This window comes from Charadrius vociferus, unplaced genomic scaffold, assembly GCF_000708025.1.
Source record: "Charadrius vociferus isolate BGI_N301 unplaced genomic scaffold, ASM70802v2 scaffold257, whole genome shotgun sequence".
In the NCBI taxonomy this organism is placed as follows: domain Eukaryota; kingdom Metazoa; phylum Chordata; class Aves; order Charadriiformes; family Charadriidae; genus Charadrius; species Charadrius vociferus.
Genome location: NW_009649473.1, coordinates 514,850 through 533,326, shown reverse-complemented (window position 1 = coordinate 533,326; position 18,477 = coordinate 514,850). Strand labels below are relative to the sequence as shown.

The 18,477-nt window shown below is 44.9% G+C and overlaps 1 protein-coding gene across 1 annotated transcript in view; it reads right to left on the bottom strand.

Moving 5' to 3' along the window:
* The window catches only part of MGLL (monoglyceride lipase), a 62,826-nt gene that overhangs the window by 15,596 nt on the left and 28,753 nt on the right, over positions 1–18,477 (bottom strand). The gene's annotated exons all lie outside the window — the stretch shown is intronic.

Genomic DNA, 18,477 nt, shown 5'->3' with positions numbered 1-18,477 from the left:
CCAGCATCACCACAAACACAATCCCAGGCAATTTTGAGCTTGCAAAGGCTTGAAATTAGTACCACCTTGGGAAAGCAGTTTGCATGTTCACCTGACCACACATACATGTTATTATCTATCACAAATAGCATTCTTCCTTAAAAACAGTCTCCTTGCTTGTTTCTGTTCCATGCAGGTTGTTAAGGAAAACTGTGAAGGGGAAAACACATCCCATCCACATGGGATAGGGCGTAGGGAGTCCCAGACAAAGTCTCCCTCTCCTTGTGTGTCTCCCTAGGCCTTCTCCAGTGGGCACTTAGGCGTGCTTTAAAGGTACAAAGGGACTTGTCAAAGGATGTGAAGTGCCTGATAATTGCTTACAAGCTGGATGGTACCCCCTCTAGTGATCAACAAAGAAAAGCATTGCCCACCCAGCCTGAAAGGTAACGTTAGATTTACCGTTAGGTCATACTGGAATAAATCAGTATGTCTAAACTCAATTTTCTTGCAAGCCATCAAAAAAATCACCTTGCAAATTAGGCAGAACTTCTAATAAAATGCTGGACTAAATACACTCCATCTAAGAAAAACGGAACCCCAAACTTGCTCTTCTTTTGCCCTTCCAGGTGCTCTCCAGAGCTGCGTCTCTTGGCAGTGAACACTGCAATCAGCCATGCTGTCTGCCAGCTAAACCCATAGATGTCATGCTGGTCAATTATAAATAACGTATTACCGGTTCTGCTTTCCATGCACACACTTCAATTCCTGCCAAAATATGATATAGTGAGCATTCTCCGTGGATCAGTGACCAGAAACAAATCGAAGAGCCAATTAAAATACAAGTTGCAATGATCTACAGAAGTGAAGCCATGTGCGTGGTGGATCTATTAACTTTAAACGGATTTTTATTACAGATGGAAAGCGAGCTTTTCCCAACTTTTATACATGTCCAGACCACTCACTTTGTGGACCTCAAATGTGTTATCTACCTATTATTTAAACTTTAAATTTAGCAGGTTAATATGAGCTGAATAGTGTAGCGAGAGGAACGTTTCCTCTTAGCAGAGGTCCGCGCTTCCACTTCTTTTTTCTCTGGTGCTGCTTGCACTTGCTTCTAGGATCTCTTTCTCTACAGCATCCATGCAAGGCAGCTGAGAAAGCAGAAATAGCAAATCCTTGTAGCCCAGGTCTGTGTATGGGCCGTGACTCCCTGTTGTGGAGCTGTGAGACTTTGCTCTATTTTTGGATGAGACAGAGGCAGGTCTGGAAAGCCTCCTGGGTCCTCAGTGTGGAGAAAATCCCCTGCTCCTGCCACATAACAATGACAGCGCTCGTAACAGTCAGTTACGATTATGGAAGCTGAGAAATACCTGTGCAATAGTTGTGACAAGCATTTCATTGGATTTCTGCAGGTTTGGGGGGTTCTTATTAACAACTTAATGAACCCACCTTTTGACCTTGTTTTTAACTACTAAGCTACTGTTCCCCACTCAGATAGCACAGAGCAATGCTTGAGGAGCAGTTCGTCTGCATGTATGGTAAAGGAAGGCCCTGCAAGTTTTTGCTTTGATACTATCCTTGCCCCTTGCACAAGGTTAGCTGGATGGCACTGATAGGTTGTGTTCTTTTATTTTGCTATTTTTCTCTCTTCCCCTCCAAGATACCAAACTTACTCCACCAGAGAATAAGTTTATTGCAAGTTTGAATCTCCCAGCTGAGAAAGCTTCAGGGTGAGGAACTAAGACCTCTTCTATTAGATGAAAGACACACGCACAACCAAACATCAATACAGTCAAGAATATTGACATGTTTTTCTCTGATCTTTTGCCTTTAGAGCTATTAAGAATGAAAGGTCAGATTCATCCTTGATGTAAAGCTATTTGCTTTGGGTTTTGCTGGGAATGAATCTGACGTAGTGGTTCCACAATGCCAGCAGCAAGACGGTGGGTGCAGGAGGAGGGGAACTGCCTGTGCCTGGGAACTGGAACCAAAGGCTGCTCCACACCCAAGTGACACAACACCCAAGGGAGACAACAGACAAGGGTCACAAGAATCACAGCTCCGTGAGTTCCTCTTCAAAACGCTCCTCCTGGGGCCCCTGGTTTCAACAGGGCGATGTGAGGTCATAACCATGTGACGCTCATCTGTGAAGAGCTGTGATTGTCAGCACACATCCACGCGACACACTTGGTTTTCAACAGCGGTCGAATACGTTTTGTATCTGGCTGTCTTCATAGCCAACATGCATGGTTCACTGCTAGTATCCTTTATATGTAGTGGCTTAGTGATCAACGATTTCGGGTTGCGTGTACTGAGGTAATTGTGGTCACCCCTTCCTAGATGCGAGCCTCTAAAAATCAGAATCCAAACCACTTTTTTTACAAATGGCAAATCTAGAATTAGAAGGTCTAAGCCTCCATTTCCAACCAAACACACCACTGCAAAATAACACACTTTGCTCAATCAAAGTCTGAATCAAGGCTGCGATGATCTGGCCCAATATGTTAATAGCTATTAAGTTCCACCCTCTGTGTTTTCTGCACGATCTTGCTCAGACTGCAGCTCTGCCACTGTAGGGACAAGAACAGTAACTCGTGATCAGTCAATCCTGTTGGAAAGCATGACTTCAGAGCACGATTTCACCTATGATTATAGATCCTCCAAAGCTACAAAACTCTCTGGGTGGAAGAATACTGACTGCCTGCGCAGGAAGACAAAGCTGAGGGTTCAGCGATGAAATATTCGAGGGTGTGAGGGCCCTGGGGAGTGCGTTATCACCATGTAGGTATCACTCTGCCTGCATAATTGTCCTGGTTTGAGGTAATCCTGTGGCCCCGCAAATACATCCTTCTAGAAGTCCCTCCATTCCTCAAATCCCGTATTCTCTTGTGCTGTGGGGCTTGCGTTTGAAAACCACTCCAAAGCAGCCAGACTCTTCAGCTGACATTGGCTCACACGCCTCAAAAAATATTATACCCTGGTCAGATTGGAGATAGGCTAAAAAAAAATGTAAATAAAAAGCACAGTGCAACTCAACACTTCCTTCCCTTCAGTAAAGGCCCAATGGGAACTGCCTGAAGAAGCGAGCACCCCAGCGCTGGGCTTGCTGGGCAGGTTCATTCAGACGAGGGGAGCTGTGCTGGGTCTCCACCGGCCCGATGCTTTTTTGCTGGGGCTGTGGGACCACATCATAGCTGAAGAAATCCATCCTTAAATACATTAAATAAGCCCAACGGAGCATTAGGCAAAGAGAGAGCCTGGCAATACCTGTCTCCGCACACCCTAGGGTGCATTAGCACCCAGCCCTCCACGGCACCACGGGGATGGATGAGAATGACAGCACACCATGTCCACACTCAGATAGTCGCAAAATTTTTGTTCCAAACACCAGCTTTTATATAAACCACACACTATACATATTTCCTTCTCTTTCCTAGTGCCAAACCCTCCTGACAAAGGCACAGCCCGACCCTGCGCATTCAGGTGTGGACTGATCGGTCCTCAGAGCTTCAGAAGGAACGTTTTGCGATGGAAGATGAGGTGAGAGGGGAAATGCAGGGCCACATGTTGACTTCGGCTATGCTGCTGTAAATCTACCGATTTCAGTGGTGTTCCTTAAAGCTTACAGTCATGGGAGAGCAGAAATTATGGGCTATGTTGATTTTTCAGCCTTTGCTCCCTATTTATTATGGAAAAGCCATAAAACAGAGAGAGAGGACGTGAGAAATCTGCCTGGGGAGCAGTAATTCTCCAGGAAGAATCTGGATCTTGACTTTTCACATATTTTGAGATTTCCAGCTTTGGGGGAAAGGGGATGGTTTGGATCCATTTTTGTTGTAGTGAGGACCACCACAGGTACCTGTGGGGTGACATGATCTCTCTAACCAACTGGTGGTAGAAACAACTAGGAGGAATGCAGGGCTTGACTCCTGCCTTGAGATCCATCACACTGTGTGTTTGGTTTGTTTTCCTCACTAGATACCTAACTCCAAAGGTTTGAAGTGGGAGAACCAAGAACAGGGAGGATTAGGAGATGGTCAGGCACTCCAGGCTTACCACTCCCTGAGTATAAATACATTTTGAATTGCAACAGCACTAACACAGGAGCGCCGGGAGTTTGCAGAACTAGTTAAAGGTGAGAACTGCCACTGCTGCGAAGTCAGCGCTTCACCAGCCACATCCAAGGAGCCGCTCCTGTACCGCAGAGTCCCACATGGAAAGGACACTGCTTAATTATGTCAGAGGGGGCCATCGGCAAGGCTCAGTGCCATAGCGTCTGATTTAATAAGCTGGAGCATAGGTGCGATTCGATTCCCAAAGGAGCCATTGGAGGCCAGAAGAGGTGTTTTTCCTGCTTCAGCGCAGGCTCCGCAGTAGCAGCGGCACATTGCAGCGCAGGCAGCGGGGTGCAAAGGAGGGATTTTTGTTAGAGCCCACAACCAAGCTCAGGCTGAAGATCATCTTCTTCCACTACCTCCTTCATCAATAAGCTTATTGGAGTCTGACAAGTCCATTTGAAGCAAATGCCTAAATGATTTTGGGAAAAGGAGGTATTTACATGAGTATTATGTGTTTCTTAGCTTTCTGAAAGATTTGTTTTATTTCTGAAGAGCTCTGCCTCTGTTTTCTGCCCCAAATTAGAGATGGGATGGGGTCCTCACTGGTGCTGGACACTGCAACACATGAGAAGGTGAGCCCACCTCACCGTCTTTTGTTCTCACCCCCTAGCAGGTGATGCTGCTGGAGAGAGACATGAAAATACTATGTCCTCCCTGCTGCTAAACTGTCTGGGTTAGGGAAAAAACAGTAATTAAAAGAGCTCATAGATGCTTTTATTCTGCAGGCGGCCCACATGGAGGATCAATGCTGGGTCTTGAGCCCGCGGGAGGGAGATGCCGATGACAGAAATTTGGATGGCCCTTTGGTGCGCAAGGTGCAAATGTGCCAACCTAATCCCTCTCCCGCAATCTTCCTGAGCTTGCGGCAGCTTGCTCAGGTGGGGACCTCACCGTGGTGGTCCACAACCTACCCTGCAATCCCACTGTTATGGGGAGGGACCACTTCAGTAGCTCATTTTAGTATCCAACCCCCATAGACCGGCAGATAGCAACCCTTGTCAACCTCCGCTTTCCTCTCTGCCCTATATGAAATGCATTCAGACTTGGAGGTAAATCTTATACTTAAAACACAAGATGAAGCAGATACAGTTTTCAGGAGTGTTTTAGTTTTGGAAGTCAGTGCAGCAGTTAATGAAGTGATGTCACAGGGCACCACGGCAGATGCCTGCATTTATGAGCTCTATTGAAATGCGTCTGAGCAAAGGCTGCTTTTTTCGCACTTGTACAGCACCCAGCACCACAGGGCAGCATCACAGACCTTGGTCCAAGGTACTGCAAGATCTAAAAGTAATGACTAACTCTAATCCCAGACTGTAAGGCAGCACAGTTTTGCAGAGGAGGAGATTGGAGAAAGCACATAGATGGAGAATGTGGGTGAGACAATACACAAGACGACGCTAATAATGGGTTTACATAGCAAATGTTGTGCGAAGCCTTGCTTTTCTGCTTGGGTGTTTTTTAAAGTTTAATGAAAAAAAAATATTAATGAACTAGTAAACACTTCATATTGTCATAACAGTTCACTACTGAAAAAACTATACTTGTTTTGTAATGAATCAAGTGTACATCCTTTTCATCAAGTGAACAAAGCTCATTAATTAAACATACTGGATTTCAAAGCTCCCAATATTTAATTATTTGTTTAACAAGCAGTACATCTAATCCGCCCGTTCAGACACACAAACAACTAAAACAACAGGAAGAAGCTTCAAAGCAGGACAATCAACATCTGGAAAAGCCAACAGACTCTGCCTGTATTGTCAGTCACATGTAAAGCAAATGTTCCCCTCCCAGAACAAACACACACAGGAAGCACCTCTGAGTTCATCCTGCAGATTCTTACCCAACAAAGTGGCTTCCTTGCCCTGAGAACAGGCTTATCACAGCAAGGGAGCTTCTTTTGGCTTTATTTCCCCTATCATCTTTTTCACCCCAGCCAAATCAAACCTAATGCACAGAGGGCACTCAGTGGTGTCTGCCCTCTGTCCATACGTACTCCTCATTTTGCACACAGATGGAGAGCACAGGCAGGACTGAGACACCCAAGCTCGGAGAAGCAGGGTAAGCTGTCCTAGGATTTGCCACGCTACCTTGACTCTCATCAAGTTGCCACCTGGCTCAGCGGCTGTGCTGCAGTGTATTTTGTAACTCAGCCTTGGAGGTGAGCTTTTCAATGCCCATCTGTGTGAGCCTTAGCTGTGCACCATCTCTCTCATCCTCTCCCACAGCTCTGGTTCCCACAAAGAGAAAAAGCAGCCCTGAGGCTGGAAGGGAGCTGTGGAGTGCTCCAGCTCAGCTCATGAGCCGGACCACCAGCAGACGGGACCGTGGTGCACAGTGCAGAGTAAACCCGCTCTGCATGACGGGCAAGCTTTGCACTGTCCATATGTGATACAAGCCTACGGTCTAAGGCTTTTCCAAGAGGACTACATCCACGTCATATGTGATACAAGCCTACGGTCTAAGTCCAAGAGGACTACATCCACGCCAGATAGGAAGCAATAGGAACCAAAAGGAGAGGGTTCACCCTCACCACTGATTCCGTCTTTATGTTCCTCAAGGATCTGAAATACAGCTCAGCACATGCTTATCCTTAGTAACTTTTGTCTACCCTTCTCTGGCTGGGTAGTCCTCAGCATCCCTTTTTTCACACCACCTCTATACATACAGTGAGTATACTGGGTTTTCCATGGCGATAGGCACATTATAAAACCATTAGATACGGTACCCAACTAGAAGTATCTCTCCACCCTTGGTATTTTATGTATGGAGCATGTACCTAAGAATTACACATGGATTCTGCTTCTCTCACACCAAAAGGGAGCCTTGTCCTGAACACACAAGTCCATCAGCTTCCCTATTGCCTCTCAAGGTTAGGGAAATAATTTTTCTTTCAGCGTTAGCCGGATAGTTTTTATTCACTTGCCTCGCACAAAGAGTGCAGCAAACTGAAAGCCTTCTCCTCCCACATCAGAGACACATTTGCAGAGCTGAGATATTTTTAGAATAGTGCACACACAGAGTTACATTGTTTGTTGTCTTGGTTAGGAAAAAAAAAAAGAAACAGGCAATTTTCTATACTAAAATTTTTTGTGCCTTATTGCTGGGGAGCAGAGAACTAGTCATCTTGCTGAAGCCATTTAAAATTTCTGTATTCCAGAGATTGCAAACAATATGACCTGGTACATATCAGAGCAGTCGTTAATTCTGTCCGACAAGGCAAACTGTTTCTGTCAATGTTAAGAGCCAATTCATCTTTAATGGATACATGCACAGTTCTTTTGGCTTTAGAAGACTTGCCCGTTTCTTATGCTGTTGCTGATTTTGGCTCTGAATTACAGTTCCTTAAAAGTCTTCTTGGAACATCATGTTGCTCATGAAAACATGCTGGAAAAAAAACCCAAACATCTGAGTGTTTGTGTTGCAAAATAATGAGCTCTTCATAGGCTTCATTTACAAACAGCAGTCACTGTGGGCAGACTAGAAACACAAGTGTCCCCTGGGACATCATGTAACGAAAGAGGGCGAGACAGTATGAAAACCTGCACAAACCGTAGTCACTACCCATGCTGCCAGGATTAGGGTAGCTTTGTCATTCCTGTCACCAAATCAGGATGCTGCTGCGGCATGGCTGGTGGAAGCTGAGGACCATGAAAGAGGAATACGGAGCCTGGTTCATTTGAAAATGATCTATGATTTGAAAATGCTGCTCAAAGCCGGCATAGGTGGTTGAGCAGCTGTTGAGTTCCTCTGCAAAAGAGTTTCTTTTGGTGATGGGTGAAGCTATTCCTACCTTTGGATTCTTTTCCCATGGGATGAAAATGACAGTATAAATGTAAGATATGAAATCTGTGAGGCACAACTTATGGTGCCTCTAAGGACTCTTCTAACCTGGCACTAAGTGATTTTATTTAGGGTCCTATAACAATATTACCTGTTATTCTTGCAGTGTTGCACTGAGATTTTGCCCCTTCAGGAGGAGCAGACAATTTCCTGAAGTATAGTTGAGGTGACTTTATTTAACATCAGAGTTGGTCTTCAAAGACTTATTCTGGTGTGACATAGAACCAGTATCCGTGCCCAGATACTGTAGAAAAAATTGCATGGACTTTGCTGGAGTTAATCCAGAGTCTCACTAGTTCACTTGACCTATGTGCTGCTGATCTTTAAAGCACAGAGAAGGGCGTTTTTTCTGCTCTCCACATACGATGTAAGATACTGCTAATGGTAGCTAAAGTTTCACACTCACTGGAAGAAGAGAGCAGCCAAGGACAATCTCCCTGCTATTTTAATTTAGCTTTAAAAACTGACATGTAATTTTCCTCTCTTGTTTTAGTACCATAAAATAATAAATAAAAAAAAAAAAGGTGCAAACTTTATTTTTTCCCAGATGAAAACAAGGATGAAAGTCCACTTGCATTAACTTTCTGATCCAAGTCCCAGCTTTAAAACAGCTGGGCCGCCAATTCCAAATGTCAGAGTTTTCAATGAAAAAGCCAGCGCTGGAGTGGAACTGCACACTCCCCTTCCCCTTCCCTGCCCATTTATTCCAAAACACGGCTGGCATGTGGGTTGGCTCTCCAACACGCACACGCTATTAAGTCCTAAATGACAGCTTGTTTAACTAGAAAACATTTCCATTTTTTTCCTTAACAAAGGCCATTCATTTCTTGCTCTTCTATTTGCTTAAAGACGGTTTCATTTGCCCTGCCTGAGAGTTTGCACAACCCGCCTGATTGTTCCCCTCCAAATAGCGCTGCAAGTTAATGACCCACCTCTTGATCTCGGAGCGGGGAGCCTTGCCCAGCACCCTGCAGCAGCAGCAAGCGACCTACTGACGTGGCAAAATCCATACGTGTGCCTTAAATACCTTTATGCTTGAGAAAACAATCAAATCAGTCCATCTCAGGAAAGACAGACCTAATTCTTCCCTGCTAACAGCAGGTTAGGCATCAAGAAGAAAAGAAGAGGAAAGCCGGATCGTGTAGCAACTCCCTCCACGCTGTTGACTAATGTCTTGGGGGACAGGAACAGCTTCCTTTCAAGCCGTCTTCAAAAGCTTCCCCTCCATGCAGACCACCCATTGGGAACACTCATCCATTACCAAAAAAAAAAAAAAAAAGAATTTAAAAGAGCCATTTTTCACCCAATTTATTTACATGTTAAAATAAACACAAGTTCCCATACAGAGCAAGGGCTCCCGGTGGGTTCTGTTTAGTCTGTGAGATTCTTGGCACCGGAGTACAGCATTTCTCTATTCCAAAGCAATCTTGGCACAGATTTTTTTTTTTGGTTATATAATTTCTTTTCAGCAACCAGCAAATACATAATAATAATGCTTCTAAAAAGTGGGAATCATGTTCTAAGGCACCAGCAAGGTGTTTTACCAATTAATCTGCCAAAAGGTCATTAGCAAAGCAGAGGTCCCAAACTCCTGCCTTCAGGGTCAGTTCTCCCCACAGGTTGCACTTCCAGTTCTCAATCAACCCGTCCGAAAGGAGCTTTCCCACAGAGTTAAAGAGATTTTTGCTTTTTGCTTCGCTCCTTTGCATTGCCACATGGCAGTGCCACCCTCATTAGAGTGGATTTGTCCCCATTCCTGACAAGGCATGAAGGAAATACCACTTTTCCAGAGCTGACAGCTTTTTATACCTACTTTGAACAAGCTCAATGGGTGAGCAGCAGGTGGATTATTTGAAATAAGGGTAGGCTTTTTTTTGTTTGGGGTTTTTTTTGTTTTTTTTTTTTTTTTAACAGGATACATCCGCACAGAGCTGTAGCTCACTCAAACCTTACCAGACCTAACCGGGACCTGCTTTTCCGAGCAACACAATTAAAAAAACCCCAAACTTTTGATTAAGCAGGTCTGGCAGAGAGCATTCCTGGGTGGGACAATCCTGCCCAGCGTGCCAGAGCAGAGTCCCACCGCTGCCAGTTGGCTGACGGCTGGGTGGTATTTAGATGGTGCGCGGGGAAAGTCACGGGGAAGGTAGAATGGCAGAAAATAGCCTTACTAATTTCATCTTGCAGCAAAAGCTGTTGTCCTTTCTTGGTAGAGATTGCTTTCAGTGTTATCGTTTCAGCTGCTTTTTAGCACTTGATACCCTTTTCTCTGTACCTCTTCTCCCTGCAACTCTGACATCCTCACTACCTATATATTTACCACACAAGTCAGGATCAAAGAGGCAGGTTATTGCTTTGTGTGCTCGATTGCTCATTTCAAAAGGCGGCTGGTTGACAGCAGACAATGAATACTAGCTGGCAGCTCTGCACTTCAGCAAACAGCGCAGAGGTACAAGTGTTGGGCTGTTGAAGGTTACGGACCTGTGTGTGGCTTCTGGGCTGTGTGCGCCACTTTGCAATCAGTCAATGAGGGCGTATTTGCAGCTCAGAGAAAGTTCTCTTCAAAAATCTGGGCAGGATAGGTGCAAGGTTCATGCAAAGGCACAGGACTGTAATCAAAATCACCGGAGGTATCATGCAGTCTCAGTTCAGAGCATCCCTCAGGCTCCTCTCCCTTCCCCCAGCCCTCCGCCGAGCTCATCACGAACTTGGCACCACTACGGATCGGGCTGCTTACCCCTGAGCGTGAGACAAACTGCCAGGGTCTCCCAGCACGCTTTGTCTTTGATAAATTCAAAACCGGAAAATAAGTGCAGTGTGGAGAACGTCAATTTTAAGGGATTGGGGTTGAGAGCATTAGTCTTTGTATGATCTACAATTCAGCACTTTCTTTTTTTCTTTTTATTTTTGAAGCTAAACAAGGATTCTCAAATTGGAGGGTACTGCCAAGCCCTGAATAAATCCCAGCATTAGAGATGCTGTGGGTATAACAGCTTTCCCCATGAACTGAATCGGCAGACGGAGTCTTCAGAGAAATTAACCCCTGAGTGCCACAGGACAGGCTCTGTGGCATCAGTTTCAATGCCGCAGGAAATCTCACCTTGCGATTAAATCAGGTTATTCTGACCCATGGAGCAAGACTGACAGAGGGTGAAGTAACGCACAGGCTTAGCTGGTGCAGAGTAACTTTTCTGCATTGTTCATGAAGTGGTCAAGTTTGCTGAATACAAATTCAAAGGACACGCAACCACCAAACTAGTCTACCAGCATGTAACTATCTGACAAATGATTGTTTGTTTTCCACCCACAACCCCATTCCTTAGCAGTTCTGAAAGCAAATGCTTAGCATTTGGGCATAAGAAAACAACTTAAACTTTGTTATTTTTATGCCTCATCCCTTTAAATATTGGTGAGATATTTTATTTTAAGCTGCTCTCTTCGCTGGCTGAAACTTCCTCTCAGCCTGTGAAGAGCCATTCACAATAACAGTTTGGCATTCTTGGATCTCGGGGCTTTTCGCCTGCAAGCTCTCTGGAAGGAGGTTGGTATCACGTTTGGATTTTGCCGTGAGTAACCTGAGATGTAGTGAGGTGAAGTGCTTTTCCTGAGATCCACGAGGAACCTGTGGCAGGGCTGAGCGGGGATTTCCAAACACCTTCTTGCAGTCTAGTACTGCAATGCATAATGAGCCACATCCTGATCTGAATCATACAGGATGGCTCGTATGATTAATGGGAAGGACTACCTGCGATGGGAAGGACCTGTGGCTACTAAATTTGTTGCTCTATTGAAACATAACAGACCGTAGGCCAGACATAAAGCTATGTGAAATCCAGGAAAGTCTCTGGAATACTGAGCAAAAAAGTTTTTCTAGTTCAGGTCGCTAAAATTTGGCCACAGCTGGCACTGACCAAGATACGCTATCAGCTGAGGACTGGCTGTTGCTTATAGAAATGGGTTGATGAGTTCTCATTTGATGTCTTACTGCATTACAAAACCAAAGCACCTCCGTTGCAACTGGTTCCCTGACTGCCAGAGTGCACAGAAGGCTTCATAGTGGGCTCCACACACCTTCAGATAAGACTTCTTCCAGCCAGCCATGGGCTTTGTGGGATCTTTTGCAATTCTCGTTTTGTTTTTATAAAGAAGGAAGATGCTCAAGGCTGAAAGGAATGTCACTGTGATGCTGGAAAATCTCATCTGGGTTGGAAAGTGAACCAGAGGTTAACCAGATGTTCTGCTTTACTTTACTAACAGACTCGGAAAGGAAGAGGATCACGCTGCCAGAGGCTTTCAGTTATAAAGATTAACTTTTTAAGATTCTGAAATCATTTTCCCAAATCACCAACCGTGATTCTCATAGTTCCCTGTACACTCCTTTATCAGCTAAACTGATCTTTTCTTCTCTGAAACAATAGTCCAAGACATGTTAGCGTCTTTCTAAAATAGGAAAAGCAACCTCAAAACCCATGAGTCAAATCCTGGCCCCACTGAAGTTAGTGACATTTACCTACCGCCTTCAGAGGGTGTGAGCGTGCATTCTGGATGTAGAGTCGTAGAGCCCAATCAGTTCAGAAATAAAGCCCCAAACCATATAAGAATCACATTCTAAACATGGTTTTAAATTAACGGCATAATGAAATTAAAGAGAAGCTGCAGTGCTGAGCTGGGAGCGTGCTGGCACCATCCCTGAAGGAGCAAGAGGCGAAGCTGAGGGCGTCTGGCACACAGGAGATCGGCCGATGCCTAAAGGGGGAAGAAGAGGCAGGACCAGGAGAGGTCCAAGGGCTGTGTGGTACATAAGGGAGAGATGTCAGTCAATGTTAACGCTCTGCCAGCCTCCGCAGAGAATGTGTGAGACCAAAAGAGAAATGCTCTTAACTACCATGTTGTGGGTAACTACTAGGTGGAGAACAGGAAAACATTGGCACTGAAATATATAGCCCTACAGTGGGCAGAAATACAGTGGGGCGAAAAGTGAGACGTTTCTAAGAATCAGGGGAGTAAGAGCCTGGAACAGCCTGCTCGGCTGGCGCAGGGTTTGCTAGCAACCAAACTTGGGTAAAAACTGAGCTTTGCCCATTTGTGAAAAAGCCTGAGGGGTGGTATTTGCAGGAACAACAGACCAGATAACCCAGGGAGTGTCTTCCTGTCTGGGCTCCTAACAACTGTACCTTTTAATAAACAACGGCATGTCCTGTTTCACATTCAAAATGAATGTGCAATAGGAGGAACAGGATTAACTGAAAACACCAGACACTGTAACCAAATATGTTTCTCTGCAACGCTCCAACTGATCAAAAAGGGAAGAATCTGCATATGTGAAGCAAAAAAGGATGAATTTTCCCCTTGTCTATTTGTTGCTTCTGGGCCTTGTTGCTGCACTATTCAACGTTGTGTTTGCAGTCACTGCTAGAGAACATTTTGATTTTTAAAAAAGCCTCTGTATCTTTTGTAATAAGAAAGATGTCCATTAGTTTTAGGACTTGTGAGACGGTCCCTTAAAAGGGCTCATGGTTTGTCGCAAACAGAGCTATTCCCTGGAAAATCAACAGGGCTGGTTATTTATGGAGGAAATCCACCAATTTGAATCAGACCTATGAGCTCTGTAACAACACGCCACCCTTCATGAATGAGCAAAAAACCAATCAGGCAATGAACGCTAGAATTACGAAGTATAAAAAGCAGTATATGGGCTGCTTCCGCGTCTTTATTTTGGCAAGCGTAACTCTTGCCCCAACCCTCAACCTCATCTACGAGGATGGGCTGTTCAGGGACATCCACTGAAGACTGTGAAGCTGTGGGGGGCTGATACCTCACTTGCAAGGAACTTGTTGCTGGTTTAGACCCTGTGGCACCTCATGGCATTTTACAATGCACTAACAGACACAGTGCAGTGGGTTTGGGGGCAGGCCCAGGGAATCTGTTAATAGCAACATTGGGTGAAAAATAGAATGAGATGGCCAGTTTTGATCAAAGCACACAACTGCATGGAACTTAAGTGAGCCCTCCCGTGATTTCAGACTGCTACTTATGTTGTAAGGAAAATCAATTATCTCATTCAAAGTTTTGAAAAGTTTTGCTTGCTTTAGTGAATAATTCCCTCGATACTTCGGCTGCTCAGTTCACCAAGAGAAATTTTGTTCAGTGGTTTCCAATGCAAGTAGGGCACAAAGTGCATTAAAAATGAAGATGAAATGGCTGGTTTAGGCCATTTATTGCCTGGTTATATGTTTTACTTCTCTTTGTAAAGCTGCCTGTCCTTTGCTTTTGTTCGGTGTAAATAAGAGCTCTCTGAATACCACACTCCTTAATAAGGCTGTTCCTTCGAGTTAGTGCTGAACTAGACATTAAGTGAGATGGACTGTGCTCCTCTGGCTCTGTCCAAAAAGGTATTAAGGAAACAATACTGTTTTAATCCAGCAGGAGTTATATACACAAAATATATTTTCTTCTGTACTTTTCAAATGGTGTTCAGTAACTTGGAACAGTCATTTGTAACTCAATAGGATGACAAACTCCACATCTGTATGAAGATACATTTAAAGGAATCATCAGTAATTAGCTTCCGAAACAACCTCCTCCAAATTAGACACATCTGACAAATAAACAATAGGAAAGCTAGTCACATTAATGAAATGCTGTTGCTATGGCAAAGTTGTCCCTGCAAAGGTGAAAGTTAAACACGCTTCCTTTTTCTCATTGTGCAAAGACATCAAAAAGCATCTCCCTGAAGATGAAACGGTTTCTAATTGTAGATACCATTAAAATCTGCTTTTGAGACGGTCATTTCTTCACCCATTTCAAAATGTCCTGTGCTTTAATTTTGGAAGCAACATCCCAAATGCTAGCAGCTAGGATGCTCTTTAGTTCATAAAGAATAAATTGAGGCTGGAAGGGACATACGGAGATCATCTAGTTCAAGCCCCTACTCCCATTCAATCAGGTTGTTCAGGGCCTTGTTGAGTTGAGCTTTAAATATCTCCAAGACTAAAGATTCCCCCATCTCTCTGGGTCCTGCTCCAGCTTTTGACTGCCCTCATGTTGAAAACATTTTTCCTTGTATCTAACTGGGTTTTCTCATGCTGTGACTTGTGTCGGTTCCCTCTCATCCCATCATGGTGCACCTCCAAGAAGAGTCTGGCTCTGCTGTCTCCACACCCTCCCACTGGGGACTTGTAGACAGTAATAAGATCCCCTCTTAGCTTTCTCTTCTAAGGCTAAATAAACCCAGTTTTATCAGCCTCTCCTCGTACATCTTGTTCTCCAGTACCCTAATTGTTTTGACAGCCCTCCTCTGGCCTTGCTCCAGTATGTCAATGTTTTCCTTTTACTGGGGAGCAAATTGGACCCAGTGCCTCAGATGTGGTCTCACAAATGCTGAATGGAAGAGAATAATCACTTCTCTTGAATTGCTGGCTATAATCTTTCCAATACGGCTCAGTATGTGGTGGCCTCCTTCACCACAAGGTCACACTGTTGACCCATGTTCAACTTGTCTTCAAGGATCCCCAGGTCCTTTTCTGCAAAGCTGCTTTCTGTTCATTCAGTGCCCAACCTTTAATGCTGAATGGGGTTACTCCACCCCAGATGCAGAGCTTCACAAGCGCCTTTATTAGAACTTCATAAGGTCCCTGCCAGTCCATTTCCTCAGCCCATGAAGGTCTCTGTGAATAGCAGCCTTCAAGCATATGCTCACTTTCCACAGTTTGGTACTCCTGTAGACTTGCTGAAAGTAGTCTCCATCCCATCATCCATGCCATTAATGAAAAAGGTCCACTGATAGTATATGCAACATCTACTTATTAATTTTCCCATTAAACAATACAGATTCCTCTGACAATTCTTGAGGCCAAAGTCCTTACTGATGTGAACTAATGTCTTGCCATGGATGTCAGTAAAGGAAATGACCCCTGGAACAAAGTTTGAAGCAACTTTGATGTCTCTCTAATAGCTCCAGATAATAGACATAGCTAGCAACATGAAACGATCTGTTCTCTCAGCCTTAGCTCGTTAATAACAATTTGGTCCTTGTCCTTCCACCCTCAACCATCGTGCTTGCAGACATACTCCTACAGCGAGCAAAGCTGGTTATGGGAGAACGTAAGCTGTTGAAAACACCACACGAGGTTGCCAACTCTCCTTCACTAACAGGAAATGCAGTTACAAGTCACATGCCTGAACCTGCTTTCTGACACGCTGACAGAGTTATCCCGGATTTATCTGAGCAGCTGTGAAAGAATTTGACCCTTGATGTGGGGATTGATTTATATATGTAAAGGCCTAGTACAGATGACAATTGCACAGATCTTTGAGACAACAAAACAACAGGTTGTAAAACAAAGTGAGTTCAGTTCAGTCAAGGCTATTTCCTCTTTAGTTTCCCTTATTCACCAAAGTTAACCCTTTGTCCAAATAAAGGATGTTTTATTCCTGATTATCAGGACCACTTGTCCAAAATTCCTATCACTTAGTCCCGACATTATTGGCACCCCACATAAATTGAGTGTCCCGCTCCTCTTTATGGTGGAGGGTATCTCTCATCTGAGAGGCAGAATCACAGAAGGGAAGCCAGAAGAAGGACTCAACCCTCATGGGAAGAAGGAAGCTTTTTAAGTTTCCCGAATGAACGACGTGTCTTTCCTCTGCCGTGCAGTCTGTCTGTTAACAGTTAACAGCGACAGGTTGAGGAGCCCCGTCTGGAAGGTGGCCAGTGCCCACAGCTCCACGGTCGTTGTGCTCAGAAAGGAGCACTCTGTTCTTTCTGCCGCTGTGTCCCCTCTCACTGGGGCCCGTTGTTACAGCCTCACGCCTCCTTGTGTGAAGGCCAACAGCGAGGCTTTGTTCAAGAAGCAGCTGCTGAGAAGATGTACTATCTCATGGAATGACCCACTGACATTTCTCCCTCTGCTCATTAGTAAGCAGCGAATAATTAGGAGAACTAGGGCAGATTGCACGGCCCACTTCTTCCAGAGTAAAAAGCCAGCTCCTCAGACCCCGGTGTGCCCCAAAAGGGATTCCCTCATAAAGTGGGCTTGCAGCAAAGCCAGGGGAGCTGCCTCTGTAGCACCTTCTTCTCATCACATGATCGAGTGATGAAAGTCATGCCAGAAGGTGGATGGGGCAAGGCTAGAGTATAGAGTGTCCCAGCTCTGCTTCACTTGGAGCTCAAACCCCCGCCTCTGCTGCATCAAGAACAAGCTCAGCTCAGCCAGGACCCGAGCCACAGATCCTGTTCGACAGGATGATATGTCGTTGTTTGTTCAATGATCTATTGCTGTAGGGTGGATCTACACAGTGAGGAAATGGCTGAGTGGTTGGAAGAGGCAGAACAATTTGGGGAACTGAGGAAACCATAACCATTCTTTTGCAATCTTTACTGCAGTCTAACATGATCATCTAGTGATGTCCACGTATAGGGACAGTGACGAAGGAGCATCTGCATTGCCTTCCCCCCATCCAAGCAATGCCTGCATCCAGCTCTGAGTTATAGCACAGAACTTGTCTGTCTGTCCTATATCACTGATTATACCACAATTAAATCGGACTTAAAAAAAAATATTGGTGAGATAAACAAACCCAGGTTTGGTTTGATATGTTTTCGTAGCACACATTAGATGACACTACATGTCTGATTTCAGGTGTTCTTACTCCTATGTGTCTGTGCTAAAGGTGTACCCGGTCCTCACAATTTCCGAACCCCCTTGCCTAAAAAATAGGTGCAGGACCATGTTTTCCCCACTTTTACATCAGCATGGCACTAGTATTACTCTTGGGAAGTCCATGAAACAAAGTAAGTCTCACCCCCTGAGTGGAGCGGAGGGGAAACACCTCAGAGTATCCCCTGCCCCTTAAAACCCAAAGGTTTTAAGCAAAACACTCCACTGCAGCTTATGCGCGCACCGTCAGGCACAGCAGCCGCGTGCAGCCTTACTGTCTCTTTTAGTTTGCTGTGGTCTAGCTGGCTCCCCAGCGCTGTTTCATCTGCCTTCACAAGACAAACAAAATAAAAAGCTGCACTTGCATTTCCAAGTCCCAGCTTGTGGCTTACTCTAGAGCACGAGACGCTGTAGGTTATTTGCTTTCATGACTCACCTAGTGTTTTCTTGCTGTTGTGTAGTTGCTCTCCTCAAACGGAAACACTGCCTACTACCCTGAAAGCACGGCAGAGATTGGGGACTGACTGATCCCAGCGTGAATGAAGGGCGAGCGCTGAAGTGACAGAATCACTGCTGAGATGACCTCACCAGAGCAAGACTGGGCTGCAGAAGTCTGTAATGAGCTTCTCAAAAATAACAATCATAGCGTGCACACCTCTGTTTAATAAAACCCATCTCAAAGTACTTACAATTGCCTGTTGTGCCCCAGGATACTCCCCTTGGGCTACACTCTATTCTGATACAATTACAGGCACATTTCAGCATCATTGTGCTGTAGGAGGTGTATCCAGACTACTTTTTTCCTACACAAACTGTGGCCCCTCTGAGAGGTACTATCTCACAACCACCAACAGAGCCCAACCCCATGCAGCAATTTG